The sequence below is a fragment of the Lynx canadensis genome, chromosome B1 (assembly GCF_007474595.2).
Source record: "Lynx canadensis isolate LIC74 chromosome B1, mLynCan4.pri.v2, whole genome shotgun sequence".
In the NCBI taxonomy this organism is placed as follows: Eukaryota; Metazoa; Chordata; class Mammalia; order Carnivora; family Felidae; genus Lynx; species Lynx canadensis.
In genome coordinates, this window is record NC_044306.2 from 185118113 (window position 1) to 185139906 (window position 21794).

Consider the following 21794-nt stretch of genomic DNA (forward strand, 5'->3'; position numbering starts at 1 on the left):
TTCTGCTTGCACCTGCAGGGCAGCGGTCTCCCTAGTTTCTCGCTAATTGTAAGTCAGGGAAGAGATGGCCTCGGCCGATGTTGGCAGCCATTTGGAGACCGTGAATAGAGATCCAGTCGGAGAATGGAGTCAACACGTAAAGTAGAGCCAAGTCAAGAAAGTGACACCAGAGCCTGACCTCATCCTTTGAGCATCTGAACCAAGCCATGCACTCCTCAGTTATGTGTGCTCATAAAATCTTATTTTTGCTGATGTCAATTTGGGTCAGGCTTACTCCTACTTGTAACCAAAAGAATCCTAGTGGATCCATTAAGCCTTCAGTGAATGTGTGGTTTGTGCCACAGCCTGGGCTATAACTGAGCAATTAAGAAGGCCCTGAGTCTATGCGGGGAACTCAAGGGCTTGGGCAGAGCTGTGGCAGCTTGGGGCTGTGGACCCGGGCTCTGTACTGTACTGTGATAACTGTGTACAATAAACACTTGTGTGCCCTTTACCAGGTACCAAGTACTGTTTCAAGTGCTTTTATCCCTATCAGCTAATTTAACTTACCATTATCTCCACTTGTTTTTTTTTTTTTTTCTTTTTTTTAAAGATGGGAACCGAAGGCACAGAGAGGCTGGAGAACATATCCAAGATCACACAGCTCCAGAAGTGGAAGTGTGGTGGTGCTGGGTTCCAAATGCTGCAGTCTTGCTCTGGGCATGCTCTCAGTATTCTTCTCCACTGCCTGTCATGACCAATGGCAAGGGAGCAGAGGTTCCCAGTGCATTCACAGGAGACAGGAACATTCTTGCAGAATACAGTCTCTTAAAAAAAGAAAAGTCGTATACTTTAAAAAATGAAATACAGAAACAGGAGTGAAAATTCAAGGACATTTGGTTAAGGAAATTCTGAACCACACAGCTAGAGACAAAGGCTCTCATTCCTTTGGTTTTTCCCTTAGACTTACTGATTCCACACTGAGAGGAACAGAAAACAGAGGGCCATGGACAGGCACCAGCTTGGCCAGCTCTGTGCAGAGCCACTGCTTTCTCTGTTTGCCTGTCTGTCCCTGCCTCTTGTCTCTAGGGTCTGCCCTTTGTAGACCCTGGCAGTGGACCACTGAGCACTCCTCAGTAAGCCCTATCTACCCCAGTTTTAGAGGGAGCCTCCTCTACAGCTGGAGGGAAGGCCTTGGCCCAGCCCTATAGTGACCTGCCCTCACCAAGGCTCTGACTCCATCCTGCCTCTGCAGCTAGTAGATGCTAAGTGCTGAATAATTAGAGAGGGGTGAGCTTTGGGCCCCTGCTTTGCTCACCAAGGCCTCCCCATGCCAACCTCCTCATTGAATCCTAGGTCCCCTTGTTCCCAATAACCAAAAACTGCATAGTTGAGCTCAACTATGTGCCAGGCACTGTCTTAAGCACTTAGCATGCACTTACTCATCAAAACAATCTTATAAGGGAGGAATTATTATTATTATTACCATGTCTCAGATGAGAAAACTGAATCTGTAAGAGACCCTTTGAGGGCACACAGCTGGTATGTGTTGGAACTAAAGACTGGGGGATGGTTCTCTACCTGTCATGCACACACCCCTTGGGTAGTGACTGTCTCCCTAACTTTCTGCTGCTGTGATGTGGTCCCTCCTTCTGGACCCACAAGTGTTGGCAGTTGCCTGAATTGCCCCTGAACTGGCCCAGCCCTTTGGAAGGGTTGTTGGCTATTCCCCCATCATCCCCCAGTCTCACCTCCCTCCCCCAGCTTAGATTCAGAGCAATCTTAGGTGGTCCTAGTTATCTCCAGGTACATGCCTGGAACTTCAGGAAACCACTAAGTCTCACAATATCTCAAATCCTGCTGCCAGGAGAGGCTGTGCTGTGCCCTTGAGTCCTTGCACTGTTCTCTAAGGTCAGTGAGTTTAGCCCTCAGGCTTCATTTCCTCTTGTCTTTTGGGGCAGGATCGGGGCATAGTGGAATAGGAGCAAGCAGGACTGCGTCTAGGATTCTCTCCTAGTGTCTGTGAAATGGCTCGTGGTGCTCCAGATGGGTCACTAACATGAGGTGGCCTCTGGCCCCAGGCTTGGAGCTCACTCTGAACATGATGGTTTGTACCTCTGGAAAGACTCAGAATTCCAGAGCAGTGATATTTCCTTGGCTGGGTTTGGTGGGGATCAGCACTTCCAGCCAACTCTTGATTATCTGTGTGAGAAGGGAGAGGATAGACCATTGACATTTCCAAATAAACCTGGAACTTATTCTGGCCAACAGCTCCAAGAGTCCCCTGCGTTGGACCTCTTTCCAGAGCATCTACCAAGAAGTCAGATCTATGGACTTGGCTTTCAAATCCTCTCCTCTTTTCTTCCCTCTCTGTTTTGCTTTTTTTTCCCCCCCCCTCTGTGAGACAGAGGCCCCCAGCACTGAACAAGGAAAGAGAGGAGAGCGAGAGGACGGATGTAGCAGAGTTCTCTGTTATAAATAAAGGAAAATCGAACTCAAACCGGCTCAAATGGTGGAAGACATTTATTTAGTTATATGAATAACTAAAAAGTCTGGCGGTTAGGATGACATCAGGTAGGGTTAGCTCCAGCAACTGAGATTAGCAGGGCCATATTCCTCTCCTTCTGCCTCACACATGTGGGCTTCATCCTTAGATTTCTTTTATATGGTAGTACCTTGGCAGTTCTAGCAAACAAGCTATGCTCTCATGCTAGCAAAAAAGCTATAAAGTGTTAGACCTGATGCTCTTGGAGGTAAGATATCATGTCTTTTAGTAGCTTCTATACATGTTTGAGGAATATCACCCCCTCATTGGCTTAGACTGAGTTATATGATCTTCCCTTAACCAATCATTGTGTGCAGGAGGAGGCTTTATCCTTATTGACTTAAGCTAGTTGGAGTCTATCCCTGGATATGGATAGCTATTCCATCCAACACACATGTACTGAATACCCACAGAGGAATCAGGGTACTGTTGGCAGGAGAAGGACCAGATGCTGGGAAGGCAATGGGTCAATATCCATCAAACTTGATCCACAGACCATGTTGATGGCACATAGGAAATAGTTCAACCTGACGGTGAAATGGGATACACACTTTTCAAAGCCCTTCTCCCTCTTTTCCTTTATTAAACCTTCAGGACAATCTGTGCATCAGCTTCAATGGCCATACAAGATTTTCTATGTTTTATAGCTAAAATGAGGCTTAAAGAGGTACAGTGACTTGCTCAAGGTCACCGGCCGGCTATATTTGGCAGGACTTGGACTTGAACCCATGCTCTCTCTCTCTCCATCACACTCCAGTGGGAAGCTGGCAGCTGGCACAGTGGGGTGAGCTCACTGGACAATGTCACCATCTACATCCCTACAAATGGATTTAGTTAGAGCAAAGAAAGGTTTAAGGGCTACAGACTGGTAGTTCAAACACAAAGGTTATTAGACGACGTGAGGTGGGGCTAGCAGAGAGTCTAGAATAGAGGGTGTGCATTAGGGAAGGTTCGCCAAAGAAACAATGGAAAGTTGATTGATTGATGGATGGGTGGATTTTAGGAATTAGCTCACACAGTTATGGAAGCTGAGAAGTCCCATGATCTGCCGTCCGCGGGTTGGAGAACCAGGAAAAGCTGGAGGTGTAATTCAGTTTGACTCTGAGGGCCTGAGAATCAGGGGTTAATGGTACAAGTACTGGTCTGAGCCCAAAAGCCAGAGAACCAAGAGGCCCAATGTGTGGGGGTAGGAGAACATGGATGTTTTAGCTCAAGCAAAGAGAAAGAATTTGCTTTTCCTCCACTTTTCTGTTATATGCAGGCCCTTAACAGATTGGATGATGGCCACCCGCATTGGTGAGGGCGAGCCTTACTGTCTACTGACTTGAATGCGAAACAATTCCAGAAATATGTCCACAAACCTGTCCACAAATAATGTTTTACTTGCTATCTGGGCATCCCTTATCCCATCACAGGATGAGCAGGACACATGCATTAAAGTCAGGGGGACAAAATCTCCCTCAAATTGTATATGTCACTGGAGGTCAAACTTGGGTGAGATAAGATTCCAGGGACTTGCAAAAGAAGAGAGACTTGTAGGGAGAAGCCTGTGCCTTCTCTGGCCAGCTGACCCACCTAACTCCACAGTTACTCCCTTCTGTCCTGTCTGCTTCACCAGCTACGCCGGTGGGGGAAACCTAACGGTAAGGCCTTTGAAGGCAGAGATTCTGTCTTTTCCACCTCTCTTCTGTCTCCCATTTGTCAGGCTTCTGATGGACAGATGGACTTTCAGAAACTTTAGCTAGTTCAAGAAGTGACTTAGGAAGATGTTTGTATGATACAGAGACAGTAGAATATAGGTGTTGCAGCCTGAAGTACTTGGATTTGGGCTTGAGGTCCACCACTTATTGATGGTGTGACCTTGAGCAAATGACTTTATATTCCTGAACTTGACCTTCCTCATCTATAAAATGAGTGAATAAAAGTCTTAGACCCTCAAGGTCATTGGGATAAGGCAAGTAAAGAAGTTAAATGTGCTAAATGCTCAATGGATAGATTAATATGTGAAAATTGCTTAGAGTAGAGCCCATCACAAAAGAGATGGTAGAAAGAAAGTTCCCAAAAGTGATGCTGAAGATGATGATCACAAGGTTTCTAAGTTCCCATTATGACAATGTTTCTTTTCCATCTAAGTACTCTAAAGTTTTGACATGCCTGACCACCAGCAGGATGCTGCCAGTGACAATCCAGAGTGCAGGCATGCCCTGCTTTCTTGCAATGTCTACTGCCACCTGGCTTTGTAACCTCCCCCAAGCTCCTTGTCCTCGAATTTCTTCACCATGGCAGCAGGTGTGGAGGCTGGGGATGTGGGAGTGAACAAGGAAGGACTTGAGGGACAGGTCGGGGTGGCAGTGTGGGCGGTATGGTTCGTTGGCATGAGAGAGGAGGAACAGGAGGCCAGGGTATAGTGCCTTGGGAAAGAAGTGATCCTTTCAGTGTCTTGGATTGTGAAGCTGAGTCCATAGCTGACCTTCTTTCTCATGCAGAGATGTCAATTTGGACCTCAAGGGGAGACACCCACCACACCTGGGGTTGGTCTCCTTGGTTCCCATAGCTTACAGGTGCTTCTCCACCAGAGTCTGAGGCAACCTTATGGGCAGGCTGTGAAGGTTAGGACCATGGGCCCTCACTATCTGAGGCTCTCTCCTTGCAGCTGAATTCAGCTCCTCGTTCTTAAGGCTTCTGCCAAAGAGGACTGCCAGAGACTGAATGTTTGTGTCCCTCTTCCCAAATTCATATGTTGAAACACATCCCCAGTGTGATGGTATTCGGAGGTGAGGTCTTTAAGAAGTGACTAGGGCATCCAGAAGCAGCACTCATAAATGGGATTAGTGCCCTTATAAAAGAGACCCTAGAGAGTGCCCTTGGACCTTCCACTGCATGAGGACACAGGGAAAAATGTCATTTATGAACCAGGAAGTGGACCTTCAACAGTCACCGAATCTGTTGGTACCTTGATCTTGGGCTTCTCAGCTTCCAGAACTGGAAAGAAATAACTTTTTGTTGTTCATAAGCCATGCAGTCTATGGAATTCTGTTAGAGCAGCCCAAATAGACTAAGACAAAGATGGAGGGAAAGACATTTGGAGAAGCACAGAAGAGGAGGGCTGGGAGAAACCTCAGCCTGACACCAGGTCACTTGGCTTCAAATCTCAGCTCCTCTGCTTAGAGCATTTGAGACTTTGGGGAGTTGCCTACCCCATTTGAACCTCAGTTTCCTCAACTGTAAAATAAGGATTGCTAATATTTGCATTCTCTGTCTTTCAGGGCTGTTGTGTCCACCTCTTCCCATTAGGGAAGTGTACAAATTGCCCTCAGTTTCCTCATCTGTAAAATGGGGTCACAAAGTCACCCTCAGAGGATTGTGGTAAGGCTTAAATGCAGTGGGGGATGCAAATTATCACAATGCAGCTATCAGGATTGCTGAACTCCAAGGTGCTTTTATATCCTGGGTTAGGGAAGAAGCCCTATCTCCCATCAGTGATTGAGAGTGACCTGGACACGGACCTAGGCTACCTGTGGGGCATACTGAGGGTGCTGAGGGGAGCAGATGCCTCCATAGCACCCATAGAACCCCAGGGGCAGAATTCAAGAAGCAGGAGGAGTGGTTGGGAATCTTAAGGTCGAAATGCAGTAAGGAATGAGCAGACAAAGGCCCATCCTATTGACCTCAGGAAGCATGGAATCACAGAAGGGCTGGTGTACCCAAGGCCAGCTGCCACCCTGGCTTGGATTGCTGTTCCTCATGGGGAGTTTTGTTTGAGCTGAGGATGCTTCATGACAAGTATACTAAGAATCCCAAATGTTAAACTCCTGATGACTGGTTCTTTTAGTTCATAGATCTGTGACCATTTTCTCCAGAGCACACCCAGGGGACCAAAGCCACTGGGTCAGCTATGTGCTGGAGTTTGTAAAACTATGACTTTCAAGGACTTAACTGCTAAGTTTTTCAAAGAGTGGTTTCTATTTTCATCAAAATCTCTTGGGATCCTTGTTAAAATGTACATTTCTATCTTCTTCCCCCACATCAGAATGTACTAGAAAGACGCTGGGAACCTACATTTGCAGGCAACACCCCCAACGGGTCTTCTGGCTTGAGAAGCATGGACCAAAGGGACAGAAATTAAACATTACACTCAACACTAAATTCTCTTAGCACCCTTTCCATAAAACAATTCTCTGTTCTCAGAGCTGGCTTCATGGGCATGGAAACTTCTATGTTTAAGAGGGCCCCACTCTTGGTTCAATGTTCTGCTGTGGCCATGTTGAAATTCTTTTTTTTTTTAATGTTTATTTATTTTTGAGAGAGAGAGAGAGAGAGAGTAAAATACAGGGAGGGGCATAGAGGGAGGAAAATACAGTATCTGAAGCAAGCTCCAGGCTCTGAGCTGTCAGCACAGAGCCCAATGCTGTGCTGGTGAACCATGAGATCATGACCTAAGCCAAACTTGGACACTTAACTGAGCCACCCAGGCGCCACCATGTTGAAATTCTTAATTTTTGAACAAGGGGGCCCCACATTTTCATTTTGTATTGGACTTTACAAATTATGTAGCAGGTTCTGTTCACAATATAGATGAGAATTATAGAAAGGATAGACTTGCCTAAGGCCACACAACCGAATTGTGGAAATGGGTTTGGGAATCCTGACATATCTGATTCCAAAGCTCTGCTACCCCATGACTTTAAGACTCAAAAGAATGGGCTCTAAGAGTGGAGTTTCAATTTGAGCCATCTTATTAGGTTTTAGGCTGAGGGGAGGGCCTTCTCCAGGCAACCTCACACTATACTAGGTAGGTTTTCATCTATGCTACTACCTATAAAGATAACACTAATGTATAAACTCCCTCAACTTTAGGGTAAGGAAGATTCTGTGTAACTTCAGGCTGACAGCTCCTGTTGGAGGAATAAGGTGGAGACTTCCTCTCTTCCCTGTCCCTCATTTTAGCTCCACTATATGAAGATAAGGCAATATGGTAGAATGGGAAGTAGACAGGACCTAGAGCTGGAAGGTAGGGATCCAAAGCCAGGATTGACATTCACTAACTGAATGGGTCTCTTGGACTCTAGGTATTAGTTTTTCTCATCTGTAAAATGAGGTGATATAAATACAAACAATTCCCAAGGTTGTAGTGAAAATGAGATGGTCAAGTGTAGAGAAAACAATATATAAAGGGCGATATACACTCTAGAACATTCATGACTCGTAGGGTTGTTTGGTGCATGCATAAGGAAATGGTTTGGCCAGAGAGAAGGACACCTGGGTCAGGTTTCACCTCAGGGTAGGACCTCTAGTGTCCCTAAAGTGGAACTAGAGCTTGGCAGTGTGACCTGGGGTGGGAAAGAGGTGGGAGGTTAGGGGTGCCGTAGGGATTAGCTCTATGTACTGGTTGCTCAAAGCTTTTCTGCCACAAAAGAAGGCAGAACTACCAATACTTATAATAGTGAAACCCACCTAGGATGAGGCAGGACACAGACAACTCATTTGCGTAGAGCTGCTTGGGGTGCAAGCATATTTTGCGTGTTAGGTAAGAACCCCATCTTTTCTTGCATCAGGGCTGGAAATGGACGATAGCAGTTTGAGAATCAAGGAGAAGCAGAAAATAGGCCCCAGAGAAAGAAGCTTGCTATACCTCAGAGACAGTGTTTTGTTTTATTATTTTATTTTATTTTTTTAATATGAAATTTATTGTCAAATTGGTTTCCATACAACACCCAGTTCTCATCCCAACAAATGCTCTCCTCAATGCCCATCGCCCACTCTCCCCTCCTTCCCACCCCCCATCAACCCTCAGTTTATTCTCAGTTTTTAAGAGTCTCTTATGGTTTGGCTCCCTCCCTTTCTCTTTTTTTTTTTTTCTTCCCCTCTTCCATGGTCTTCTGTTGATCCACATAAGAGTGAAAACATACGGTGTCTGTCTTTCTCTGCATGACTTATTTCACTTAGCATAACACTCTCCAGTTCCATCCACGTTGCTACAAAAGGCCATATTTCATTCTTTCTCATTGCCAAGTAGTATTCCATTGTATATATAAACCACATCTTTTTTATCCATTCATCCATCAATGGACATTTGGGCTCTTTCCATTATTTGGCTATTGTTGAAAGTGCTGCTATAAACATTGGGGTACAAGTGCCCTTATGCATCAGCACTCCTGTATCCCTTGGGTAAATTCCTAGCAGTGCTATTGCTGGGTCATAGGGTAGATCTATTTTTAATTTTTTGAGGAACCTCCACACTGTTTTCCAGAGTGGCTGTACCAGTTTGCATTCCCACCAACAGTGCAAGAGGTTCCGGTGTTGTTTTGTTTTGTTTTGTTTTGTTTTAAAAGCAGGTTTCTGCCCCAAATCTTTGCTTTTAAGACTATGGGGCTAAGATAAGTCCGTCCTTGTGGATGACAGATGGAAAAGAGCCAGGGACTCACTGGAACAAAGACTCTGAGGCCCTGCCTGAGGCAGCAGAGGTAGGGACAGGGTGAAGGCAGATGGTCTGAGAACCCAGTCTGAGGTCTGAGAGGCACCTGTGGGACAGGTGGTTCATGTGAAAGCGCCATGTTGAGAAGCAGGTGCCAAGGGCGGGTTAAGAAGGACAGAAGGCAGGCACAGCCTGGGGTGGATGAGCCCACATAAATTGGGCTTAAGGTACAAGAGATGTAAAATAGATACTCACCTGATGCTAGAGAGAAGTTGGTTTTACTGTTTCTCAAACTGGGGTTCAAGAGTCCTTGAGTGTCTCCAGATAAATCTTGGGAATCCACAGATTCTTTTTGAGGATATTTAACTTTTGTGCTTTCATGCTGAGGACGTCCTAAAAAAAGTTAGGAGTCTAACCATAATTTAGGTCATCTGGGTCAGTGGCTTTCAATCCACTCTTCAATCTTTTTTTTTTTTTTTTTTGGCATCCACTTACAGAAGGATCCATTTTACATGATGACCTGGTTTCCATACACTGATATTCACACTCACATAAGTAGAGCTGATGGGCAGCCCGTCTAGGCCAGCGCAGCTGTGTCGGTTGTGAAAATAATGGGAACATTTCAAGCCACTTGGTTTGTCACCACCACCACCTCTCTGATGGAGCTGGTTCCCTGGGATCCTCCCCCCGCCCCCCACCACCCCCACACACACAGGATGCAACAAGCAGCAGAGGTGAGAAGAGTGGGGAGTGCAGTTTCCTGTGACAGCCAGCCGTAACAAAGGGCCACAAACTGGGTGGTTTGAACAGCAGAAACGCATTCTCTCACTTCTGGATGCCATAAGTCTGCAATTTCACGGGGTCAAACCAGAACTGGGCTTCTATCTGTGTCAGATCTCCCTCTGCCTTTCTGTTATAAGAACAGGGATTATACAATGTGGCCCACACTGATAATCCAGGATGAGCTACCCATATCAAGGCCCTTAATTTAATCACATCTGCAAAGACTATTTTCCCTTATAAAGGAACAATTACAGGTTCCAGGGATCAGGACTTGATATTGTTGGGGGTCATTATGCAACCTACTGCTATGGGCATGGAGGGCCCCCGCCCCACAGGTGAAACCCGCACCTCTTTCGGTTGGTCACCTCTGGGGTGTGTGTGTGTGTGTGTGTGTGGTGTGCGTGTGTGCGTATGAAACAATTTTCTTTATACGGTACTTATTCTGACACCATATGATACATTTTGATATTTTCTCTTTTCTGTATATTTTTTAAAAAAACAAGTGCTTGTTTCAACACACTAAATTGACCCACTATTGATTAGGCTGTAACCTGGTTTGAAAAACACTGCAAACCTAACAACTTAGTAGTGCCACAGCTTCCAATCTCTGTATTTGTGTCTATCACAATGGCACTAAACCTATATTATGGCAGGCTAATGAGAAAAGAAAAAGAATAGAGAGAGCTTTAATATGTAAATGATGTTGTGTAGTACTGGCACAAAAAAGACACAAAGACAAGTGCACAGAATAAGAGCCCAGAAACAAATCCAACCATATACGGTCAACTAATTTTTGACAAGGGCCCCAAGAATACATAATGGCCCCCGGCAATCAGGATATCCACATGCAGAAGAAGGAAACTGGACCCTTATCTTATACCATATACAAAAATCAATTCAAAAAGAATTAAAGACTAGGCCTGAAACCGTATAACCCTAGAAGAAAACACAGGGAAAATCTCCTCGACGCTGGCCTTCACAATGATTTCTAAAATAGAACACCAAAAGCTCAGACAAAAAGAGCAGAAATAAATAAGTGGGACTACATCAAACCAAAGAGCTTCTGCACAGCAAAAACAAAAACAAAAACAAAATGAATAGGCAAGGTACAAATTGGGAGAAAATATTTACAACCCATGTATCTAATAAGGAGGTAATATCCAAATTATATAAGGAACTCATATAGCTCCCCAGCAAAAACTAAAACAAAAACAAAAACAAAAAAACACACATAAAAACAGCCTGATTCAAAAATGGGCAAAGGACCTGAATAGACATTTTTCCAAAGAAGACATATAAGTGGCCAACAGTTATATGAAAATGTGTTCAATATCACGCATCAAAGAAATGCAAATCAAAACCACAATGAGATATCACCTCACACCTGTTAGAATGGTAATCATGAAAAAAAAAGATAAGTATTGGTGAGGATATGGAGAAAAAGGAGCCTTTGTACATTTTTGGTGGGAGTATCAATTGAGACGGCTATTAGGGAAAACAATATGAAGGTTTCTCAGAAAGCTAAAAATCGAACTACTATATGATCCAGCCATTCCTCTTCTGAGTTGACACCTAAGGGAAGTGAAATCAGTCCCTCAAAGAGATATCTGTGCTCCCATGTTCACTGCAGCATTATTAACAATAGCTAAGATATGGAAACAACTTAAAATGCCATTGATGGATAAATGTGATATATATACACACACATACACAATGGAAAATTATTCATACTAAACCAAAGGGATCCTCCCATTTGCCACAACATGGATGGATGGAGGACATTACACTGAGTGAAATAAGCCATACACAGAAAGAGAAAACCTGCATGATCTCACTTGTATATGGAATACAAAAAAGTCAATATGTAGAAGCAAAATAGTGTTTGCCAGGGGTGGGGGGGGGGTGGGGGAATGGGAGATGTTGGTCCAAGAGTACAAAGTTAGAGTTATGCAGGATAAGTTGTACCGCATGGCACGATGACTGCTGTTAATGCATTGAGGGGTGCCTGGCTGGCTCAGTCAGTAAAGCATGCAACTCTTGATCTCAGGGTCATGAGTTTAAGCCCCATGTGGGGCATAGAACTTACTTAAAAAAAATAATAATGCATTGAACACCAGAAATGTGCTCAGAGAGTAGATTTCAGTTGCTCTCATCTCACACAAAAGATGATAGCTATGTGAAGCTATGTTAAGTAGCTTGACTGTAGTAATGATTTCACTGTGTGTGTGTGTGTGTGTGTGTGTGTGTGTGTGTAACAAGTCCACATAATATACACCTTCAATGTATACAACTTTTATTTAAAAATATGTAAATGACTGGGGCGCCTGGGTGGCTCAGTCGGTTGAGCGGCCGACTTCGGCTCAGGTCACGATCTCGCAGTCCGTGAGTTCGAGCCCCGCGTCGGGCTCTGTGCTGACAGCTCGGAGCCTGGAGCCTGTTTCAGATTCTGTGTCTCCCTCTCTCTGACCCTCCCCCGTTCATGCTCTGTCTCTGTCTCAAAAATAAATAAACGTTAAAAAAAAAAAAGTATTTAAAAAAATATGTAAATGACTTACTTATGATAAACAAAGATCAGTCAGCATGTGGGACAAATGAAGACTTGACAGTCAGTCTGGATGGTAGAAAAGGACAGGAGAACTGAGTTTTCACATGGCGCATGAAGGCATGGGCATGCCAAACCCAGGACATGGCAGTCCATGTCAAAGTCACATTCTGTGCAGAGATGAATGGCAGCCATTTAGACCAGCATTGTTGGCCACAGTAAATTCATTCTGTTAGGTAAGATTTTGCAGTATTGTTTGCATTTCATTTATAAAATTGTTTTGGTCTTGGGGCGCCTGGGTGGCTCAGTCGGTTAGGCATCTGACTTCGGCTCAGGTCACGATCTCACAGTTTGTGAGTTCGAGCCCCACATCGGGCTCTGTGCTGACAGCTCAGAGCCTGGAGCCTGCTTCGGATTCTGTGTCTCCCTCTCTCTCTGCTCCTCCCCTGCTCGTGCTCTGTCTCTCTCTCTCTCTCAAAAATAAATAAACACTAAAAAATGTTTTAAAAAATTGTTTTGGTCTTATACATCATATGAGTAGGGACTTTTTAAAACCTATTTTTATATTTTCACATGCTCGGGTAACATAAAAAGAAAAATAAGTCAATCCTAGTGGAGTGGTGGTGGCAGAGAAGCCACAAGAATTTTTTTCTTCTGATCAAAGGGTCAGTACAGTCATTCAAGTTTCAGAAAGGCTGAGCTACTGCAGAGAGTGGAATGGGGTAGATGAATATGGAAACACAGAGGTAAAACTGGTGGCAAGAAGAACAGGAATAGTAGCAGAAACCTTAAACTTGAAAAATAAGGATTGAATGCAGGCAACTGGAAACCTAAGGAGCAGCATACTTCTGGCACATTGGAGATGTTCCTATCAACACAAGAAGTTGACAAACCCAGTTGGACAAGTATGTAGTCCAAGCAGGAGGATGACCCAAAAACGGACCAGCAGAGAGACTCTACCTCCACTGACTTGTGGTTGGATTTAACCGTTCCCTAGAAGAAAGATGGGTAGCCAAGCACCAAACCTCTGTGTTCTATCAATTGAGATGAAATACATAGGACCCGACCTACCTGTTCAAGAAGGTGTAAATATAGATTTATTTTAATTCTTTTTAACCTTTAGATTTTTTTTAAATGTTTATTTATTTATTTTCAGGGAGAGAGAGAGAGAGAGCGCGAATAGGGGGAAGGACAGAGAAAGAGGGAGAGAGAGAATCTCAAGCAGTTCCCACACTGTCATTGTGGAGCCCAATGTGGGGCTTGAATTCATGACCATGAGGTCATGATCTGAGCTGAAATCCAGAGTTGGACGCTTAACCCACTGAGCCACCCAGGTGCCCCTAACCTGTAGATTTATTTTATTTTATTTTAATGAATAAATGAATGAATGAAATATTTATTTATATTTTGAGAGAGAGAGAGAGAGCAGGGGAGGGACAGAGAGAGGGGGAGAGAGAATCCCCAAGCAGGCCCTGAATTGCCAGAGAAGAGCCCAATGTGTGGGGGTGAGGGGCTTGAACCCATGAACCATGAGATCATGACCTGAGTCAAAATCAGGAGTCAGACGCTTAACCCACTGAGCCACCCAGGTGCTCCAATTTTTTTGATTGTTTTAAAATAAGTCCTCTGCCTCCAATGTTAAACAAAGAAAAATTACGTGATGCCCAAATAGAAACACTCCATCATAGGGACCATCCCAGTCAGACCACCTTGAGGCCAGGTGGGGAACCCCTGGGAGTGACTGGGCTGATTGCCACCACACAGGTGCTGGTTCCTCCACAGCTCCACCTGGAGACTAAGCTGAATGAATGCTCCTAGGTAGCCCCGCCATACAAAACCATCATGATATTCCTAAGAGTGGGAAGGGCCAGTCAGTTCATAAAAGCCCAACCTTGTTAGTTTTTCAGAAGAGAGAAATGGGGTCCCAAGACCCCAGTAAACTAGTCAAGGTCACTGGCATTCATGATGAAACAAAAACTATAATCCAGACAGTAATCCTTACTTCCAGCGTAGGCTTCTTTCCACAGCAACTCGACTCTCATTTAATGTAATATTTACACTTTAGAAAATGCCCATGATCTTAAATATAAACATGAAACCAACATGTGGCTACTCTGAGGTCCTTTTAGGGTACATATGTTCATCACGTATTTTTGGATCCAAGTGTTCTCAGGGCCCTTTGAAATGACTCACAAAAGGGTATATTGGGAACAAAACACTTGCTTGAGGTCTAATCTAGCCACTCACTTTATTTTCTCCTAGTCTCCATTTCTTCATCTGTAAAATGGAATGACAACACTCCCCTTAATTCCCTCATTTGGACTAATACAAAGCTGAATTGAGAAAATGTACATGAAAGAACTTGGTGTTAACATATTGTAGAGCATTTTCAAACATCACCTTATAAGATGTCAGTTAAATCATCAGAACATAAACTATTAGAGTAATTGAGATGGAGGGAATGCTTGGGTTCAACTCCACTTACAAGATGTGTAATTTCAAGCCCAGGTACTTCAGCCCTCTGTGTCTCTATTTCCTCATTTGAGAAACGGGAATAATAATAGTGTTCATCTTATAGGGCTTTTATCAGGATTATATGGATTAATTCCTGTAAGTTACTGTTTGGCACATCATTAGTACTCAATGAAGTGTTAGCTATTACTATTATCTTGCAAACTTGCTGATGGTGATGTCTTTTTCGTTGTTGTAGATGTCTTCTCATTGTTGTATCCTTGTGATGCTTTAGAAGCCAGCAAACTTTAGCAACTCTGGAAACCGTAGATGGGAACCTCTACACCTCTCCTGAGAATCCTTCCATTGTTAGCATTGCAATAGGAAAAGCAGCGCTGCCTACCAGAGCCAAGTTGCCAACTTGTCAACCAAAGTCACCTGCCACTCCCACTTCCCAAGGCCCAGCTGCCATCAGTGTGAGCCTGACGGTACGAGAAGGGACCAGTGTCTGTGTTGACTTGGCTGCTGCAGTAGTGTGAAGGGAAGCAGGGGCCCCGAGCAAGGTCACCCCTTGTGCAGATCCTGGCAGAGCATACAAGTCCAACAGGATCAGGGTGGGGCATGATTTGGCCCAGAGAACCCATTGGCACCAGCTCATGAAAGGTGGGAACAGGGAGTGCCCCAGATGATTCAATGGGTGGCATGTTTCCCTCTAAGCAGCTGCCAAAAATGCCTCCCAGGCACTGGTTAAGAGGCAGGGAGTACAGAGGTGGCTGAAAGGCCAACCCCTTCAGGGCCGCTCCAATTTCTCTCATACCTCTGTGCCTTCACAATTATAATTCTCTCTGCTTAGAATATGTCCCTCTACATACCTGCTGGACAAAATCCTAGTCCTAGCTCACTCTTCAAGTCCCAATTCAGGTCTGTGGGCAAAAGTTTCTGGGCTCTATTAGGCAGAGCCAGGTGTTTTGGACAGTGCACAAACTGCATATATGTCCCACCCACTATACACTTAAATACTCCAACTTATATACTCATACCTTACATGCTCCTTCTACTGTACCACATTACAATTGTTTGTTGGTATATGGTCATGCCATTGGGATGCTCACCAATAAGACTTCCTCTAGCTTTGTCCAGAGACCTTGTCAAAATGGTGAGTGAGTCTAGAAGGGCACATTTCTACCATACAATCCTGCTTCCAACCATAGCTTAATGGACAAGGGGAACCAGTCCTTAGATGGTGATGTGGGCCAGGTTAAGTCAGATTCTTACAGTCAGGGATCTGAATTGGAAAAGACTTTGGCAAGGAGCAGTAGTAACTGAAGCTGAAAGGCCATGACATACAGAGAACCCGATGCAGTGGATGCAGTTATGTGCTGCCCAGATCCCATTCAAGAATGATTTATTCCTCCTGCTGCTGGCAGTGTTTCCAGCCGACAACCCTCAGTTGTCAGCTTTTTAGGGGGAATTGTCTCAATTGGAGATTCCCCCTCCCACTCCCCACCTAAGCATGTATCCTTCCCAGGGAAGCCCATTTCCAAAGGCTGGTTGGGAAAACTTAGACAGCCATCATAGTTTCAGAGTGATCCATGTGGTTGGCTGAGGCCTTCGAAAATACTAGGATGACCAACTATCCCAGTTTGCCTGGTACAGAAAGATTTCCAGGGCCAGAGGCTAAAATCTGGAAAGTCCCCAGCAAATGAGTTGGTCACATAAGTCAAGAATGTACTGAAGCTCAACTTCTCTCTCCATTTAGTTCTACAAACTTCCTTTTCTTTCCATTTGTGAGAATCCCAAGAGTACTCCCTAATAAACCTCTGGCCTGCTAATCACCATCTCAGGGTCTGCTTCCCAGGGGACCCAACCAGTGACACTGGAGAAGTTATGATGTAAAAACTTAAATTACAAGGCATCAGAAACTCTAAATAAGCAGAAATTATAAATCAGAGAAAAGATATGTTATAGGGAGACCAGAACTCACCTGTTGATGGAAGTGAAAGAAGCTAAGGACAGCCAAGTCAATAGCAGCTCTAGGCCAAGGGTTCTAGAATCATTTTGGGTCTCTAGTAAATAGGTCTTCTTCATTCTCTCATAATTTTTATCATAAACCGCAAAATTGTGCTCATCAGTTTACTATGGCATATTTTTTTTAATGGAATATAAATTCGATAAGATTTTGGACCAGAGTTTACAGTACTTGATGAGACCCGGAACTATCCTTTAAGATCACATGAAGACTTTCCTATAATGGCGTTGGCTTTAAATTTAGGCACCTCCACTTCCCGTATTTCTCACTGTGTTCCTACAATAAACTCTTCACTTATTTGAGATGGTTTGGGTAGCATCCCATCTTTGTATTCAAAAGATTAGCATTTCTGCATTGGCAAGGGATTTGGCTGTTGGCCACAGAAACCAACTCTGGAAATCTTAAGGGAGAGAAAGAAACTTACTAGAACAATATTAGGGGTTCTCAAAATCAAAGAAAGACTGTAAGATAAGGGCCAGAAAATAGGCAAGAATCAGGGCATGTGCCACTAACATCATGATGGCTACAACCTCCATCCACACTCAAGTTTCCTACAACACCATCAAGATTCCATGTCATGGGAGAGCCTCTGAGTGGCTGGGACTAGTCACATGCTCACACTGGGGCTGCACCAGGAATGGGCAAGGGAGAGGAGAGAGGAGAAGCTAGCAACTTTGACTTCTGTGGTGTGAGAATGTACTGACTATCTCAAACACACAGTATGGGGGATTTCCCAAATGAGGGAGTGATATGCTAAGAGGAAGCTGGGGTTAAGGGCTGGCAGCCAAAAAAACAACAGATGTCCACTTCAGTGTCCATCTCCCTTCTAGGAGAAAAGCTTTCAAAGCAGGGACTGTGAATTTTCATCTTTGTATCCTAGATGACTAGTGCCTGGTACTCAATAGGTGCTTGATAGATGTTTCTAAAGAAATTGAAGGTAAGATTGTTTCTTTTAGTCAAGAAGTCAACACATATGGAAGGCTGGTGTGTGATCCTTCAGGAATGCAAAAATGGATATATAAAACACTAATTTTTAGGGGCTTTAAAACCTAGAAGTAGGGTTGGGGCATACAGACAATGTATCTATAGACGTATGTATCGTGTATGAGATGTGATGGACACACCACAGAGTACAGCTATGTCTCCATCCGTGCACTGGGTGAGGGCACAAGGAGTTCTGTCTTTCTGCCCCTCTGGTTATATTGTTGTCCTGAGTGGAATCCCCGGTTACTCTATGATCCACCAAGAGGATGCCTAACTAATCATCCTGTTCCAGACACCAATTTGTCTGCCCCGCTCCAAAGCAACTACCTACAAATATGTCTTTCAGAGAAAGTGTAAACAGCCTTTTACTCAGAGGTTGAAGAATACATTACAACCTTTCTGAATCAAGGGTGTAGAAAAATCAGCCACTGTGCTCCCAGACTGCCTCCATCCCTTTCCCACCAAAGTGGGGGTGGGAGGGGAACAGGCTCCAGATTGTGCCCCTCACAGATGCTCTGTCTTGTTCTTATGCTCCCCCTTCTTTCTCTTTATTCTATCTCTCCATACTCTTCCCTCCCAAACTAAGTCCTGGTTTACTCACCCCACCCCATTTTCTGGGACACACTGTACTTCTCTTAGAATTCATCGAGTATCATATCCTCTTTTGTGTCTTGTAGCAGTCTGGCTTCTGAAACTTGCTAGTAAGTCAAAGACATAGTCTAGGCTATGGTTTCTCCTGTTGGTGAAAAGACTGAAACCAGAGTCCTAAGATAATAGGGTTGGGACTTCCCACTCTTAATGACTCTTAGCTTTGTTCCAGGCATCCGAACAAAAAGATACATGTATCTTTCGCTGTTAAAACTAGTCTCCTGCTGAAAAACCTCAAGTTTAGACAAGATGATCATGTAGCCCTTGGTAATATAACTTTAACTTACCATCCTCAAAGGGTATTTATCCACCTCCCGACTCTGGGTTGGATTACAAAACCTGTTCTATTAGGGGCGCCTGGGTGGCTCAGTCGGTTGGGCGTCTGACTTCGGCACAGGTCATGATCTCACGGTTTGTGGGTTTAAGCCCTGTGTTGGGCTCTGTGCTGACAGCTCAGAGCCTGGAGCCTGCTTTGAATTCTGTGTCTCCCTCTCTCTCTGCCCCTTCCCTACTCATAGTCTGTCTCTCTCTGTCTCTCAAAAATAAATAAACATTGAAAAAAAATTTAAAAAAACACCTGTTCTATTAAATTGACAATGAAGCCATCTGTCCCAGTCACTCCTTTTTTTCCTGGGTTTCTTTCCAGGCTGTGGGATGGGAAGGAGGATGTGAAGACTATCCTCACGTGCATATACATGCATTAAAGCGAAAGACAGGTGGAAAATTGTGGCAAAGGCAGCTAGTTGTCCCCTAATATTCCTTCTCCCCCTTTTCTATAGTAAAAACAAATAAACCTTAATTTTTAGCTACCCACATGCTTCCCAAAATAGAGCCTACGTTTCCCAGCCTTCTTTGCAGCCAGATGTGGTCCTATGACTAAGTCCTGGCCAATGGGATGTGCTTTTTCTTAAAGGGAAGGGATGTGCTTTTCCTTTTCCCTTTTCCTCTCCCCACTTCTCCCTTCCTGCTGGCTGGATCATGGACACGATAGTACGTCATCTCAGACCACGTGCATCCTAGGGCAGAGCAACAAGATAGAAGGAGTCCAGGTGTCTGACACATTCCAGTTGCCATAGCAGCTCTGCATTGTTAACGCCCAAACTGTTCCTGAGGGAGGAATGCATTTCTAGTTTATGTCACTATTATTTTGGGTTTCTGTTAGAGCAGCTGATCCTATACCTCAGGGATCAGTAAACTATGGCTTATAGGCTTATAGGCCAGTTCTGTCCCACCACCTGTTTTTATAAATAAAGTTTTATTGAAACACAGCTACCCCTATTCGTTTTTATGTTGTCCACGGCTTCCGTGGCAGGGTGCAAGAGAGACCATATGGTTCGTAAAGCTTGAAATATTTTCTCTCTGGAACTTTACAGCACAAGTTTGCTGTTTGCAATTATGCCAAATATGTATGCCAAAATACCAGTGATGATTACTTCAGGATATTCTACTATCTCCTTATGTTTTTCTCATTTGATCTAGAATCCTTCTTCAAAAAAAAAAAAAAAAAACCACCTCCACATGAAATGAGTAAATTTATGCCCAATTCCACCCTATGTGAACCCTCCGTATCCAGATTTTTATTGTTATTCTCTTCCCTGCCAGAAACATTTGAGCTACTTGCCAGCTTTTACAAAAATATTGGATCTGATATTGTGTTTGGTAGGATGATTGTGATTGCTTGTAGCCAGAATTTGACTTAATAGGTATAATTTATTGGCTCTATCTTTCTCTCCATCTCTTGGCTCTGCTTATTTGTAATAATTTGTTTACCCGTAAATGGGCTCTTTGTGCTCTAAAAATATGGCTGCTGGAAGACTGGAGCTTGCATCTTTCTGGCTAATAGTTCATAAATGTGTCCACATATCAAATTTCAGAGACAATTCTGATTGGCCTTGCTTAAGTCAAAATTTATGCCTAAACCAATCATTACCTAGGAGGAGGGAGTGATTTGATTAGCCAGGTGAAGAGGCTCCATGTCAACAATTGAAATGAATTTCTCTCAGAAGAGTGGTTTTATTACCTAAAGAAGGAAAACCAGGAGCCTAGGGGATCAAGACAAAAGGAAACGCACAAACAACAAAGCAAACAACTGCTCATTCCAGGCAACTTAGGGTTCTTGCGTGCAGTTTTCATTGCTTCTGGGTGTGTGATGTTACATTTGTTTGAATGGTAATGTTCTCTATTGTCTGAGTTGGATGAGCGTCCGTGACTATTTAAATTACTATGCCAAGTTTAGCACTTCACAATGTCCATGTCCACTCTGAATAATTCTTTTTTCCCCCCTTTTAGCCAAGATTATAGTTTATAGAAATATAGGCAACATCCAGCTTTCTGCAAATAGCAGGATGTAAAAAATCAGGATCAAGCAGTAGCAGATGAAGGGTGATATAAGGAGTTAGACATTGTGGATTTGAGGCTCTGATCTTTCCCTTCGTGGGTAGTCGAGACAATTTATTTAGCATTTGAGACTCACTTGACTTTTCTCTAAATTAGGGATGATGAGATTGATCTCTCAGGATTGTTTTGAGGATTAATTCTCTACCTTGTGAGTCGGTCCCATTCTGGGCTTTCAATTATTTGGGCTCAAACTTGTCTCTGCCTATTGGGCTCTCAAGTTACTGTCAGCCCACAGAGGAGCATTTGGCAAGAGAAAATTTGTTGATGAAGCAAAATTCAGAGGTGAAAAAGCCACTGGCTTCAGATCCATGACATTATCAGATTAAATCTTTCCTTGTGCCCACGGAGTTTGATGCTTCAGGTCAAGTGCTTAGAATCTATCATTTTCTGTAAGTTTCCAAGGGGCTCCCAAGAGGAAGCCAATCATTTTGTTAAATTGCTGTTTCAGTTCCTACCCACTTTTGAAGATGGTAGATGGTATTGTTCTTTTCTTTTCTTAAATTCACGTTCTTTCATTTCTGTCTAATCATATAGGGGCGAGGGAAGAATAATACCTAGGGCATCTCAGAAATTCTAGGTTACATTCTTGCTTCTAAGCCACAATACCCTTGCCAGGCTTTAATCTCTTCGGGCCTCCACTGACTCATCAATAAAGTTGAGATAATGGTCTTGAGTAACCTATTGGGTTAAGAAGCTGACATATGACCATTAGGAGATAGAGGGATAAGCCAGCGCTTTCAAACAAGATGGTATCAAGCAATAAGCTGTCAAGGTCAGGATCAAGACCATCAGGCCTCAACAACTCAAGGTATTTACTGTCTGGACAGTATGAAAGGCCATAAGCATTTATGCATTTGTGTTCTGCATAATGTGTTATGGGGCAAGACAGAGAAGACTCAATTTGTTTCCGAAGAGAAGACAGGGGCACAGAGAGAGCTATTTCATGGATTGGTTTACTATGAGAGGCTCTTCTAGACTATTAAGAACAAACATTTACTCAGTTTCCCAGGTGATGGGGGTT